Source organism: Hetaerina americana, unplaced genomic scaffold, assembly GCF_022747635.1.
Source record: "Hetaerina americana unplaced genomic scaffold, ioHetAmer1.1.p SCAF_778, whole genome shotgun sequence".
Classification (NCBI taxonomy): Eukaryota; Metazoa; Arthropoda; class Insecta; order Odonata; family Calopterygidae; genus Hetaerina; species Hetaerina americana.
The window spans coordinates 28,760-29,766 of record NW_027287403.1 but is presented as its reverse complement, the minus strand read 5'-3'; the positions used below and the strand labels follow the sequence as shown (position 1 = coordinate 29,766).

The following is a 1,007-nucleotide window of genomic DNA, read 5'->3' as shown; positions in this document are numbered from 1 at the left end:
TTTCGAGAACTTGAACGCTATGGGTTGCCCTAATAATTTAATTAAATGAATAAGGTGGAACATGAATGTAGGCATTATAAATACTCAAGCTGACCTTCTCAATAAATTCATCATTTAAAATATTTAACTTTTGTCTTTAATTTTCTTATTCTCTGTAAAGTATTAAGGTTTTGTCGCTCCAAAAGGAATTACTGACGCAGTAATATATTCTCTAGAAATGTCATTTCTTGGAAGTTTTTAAACTTCCGCGAGATGGCTATTTCGCAAAATTTGTCGGACACAAGAGTTTTTTATTACTATTACTATTAAGTGTGAAATGGAGTAAAAAGCATTGAAACGCCTTAAATTAAGTTCATTGTACTTATTTTATTGGTTTTATAGTATTCAAAATAATGGTTTAATATAGTGAAATGAATTTTTGATTTCCCACAGAAGTCACCTCACGAAGTGTACCAGAAGTCTATTTAAAATTGCGTTGTTCAGTTTTCATTGTATAGTCATACTGGATTCCCTTCAAGCGAATAAATCTTTCGCCTTTTACTAAAGATTTCCGTGGAGGGGATCATATCTGTCTTACAAGACAATTTTTGACTGTGCTCAACCCTGTTGGGCCAAATAATTGGTAAACACTGGAGAGATTAATTAGAAATGAAGTCCTTCATAAAAGGGACGGAGTATTATACAATTTCAGAAAAAACGATTGCGGTAGTTGTCCAATGATGGTTATAAATCACCTGACGTGAAGTTTGCAAATAATGAAAAAAAACCTTTACATCGGCTAGAAGAGGTAAACTGAACTTATGAAGCAATTTTATGCATGTTTGGTTTCTTTTACTTCTTTCAAAAGCAAATATGAAACCTCATCTATTCATACATAGATGTACCCTTGGGCAATACCAGCCTATTTGCCACCAGAGAGTACACCAAATACCTGCTGATTATTATAAGATTCTCGCGTCAGCAATATTCAACTTAAGAAGCAATACAAGAAACGTAGGAATTGGTTA

General features: G+C 33.0%; 1 non-coding gene across 1 annotated transcript; it reads left to right on the top strand.

Moving 5' to 3' along the window:
• The first annotated feature begins 497 nt into the window (after positions 1-497).
• LOC139697479 (U5 spliceosomal RNA) lies at positions 498-614 on the top strand. Its single transcript, XR_011702785.1, has one exon. It is a non-coding gene; the product is annotated as a U5 spliceosomal RNA (small nuclear RNA).
• Positions 615-1,007: the final 393 nt, after the last annotated feature.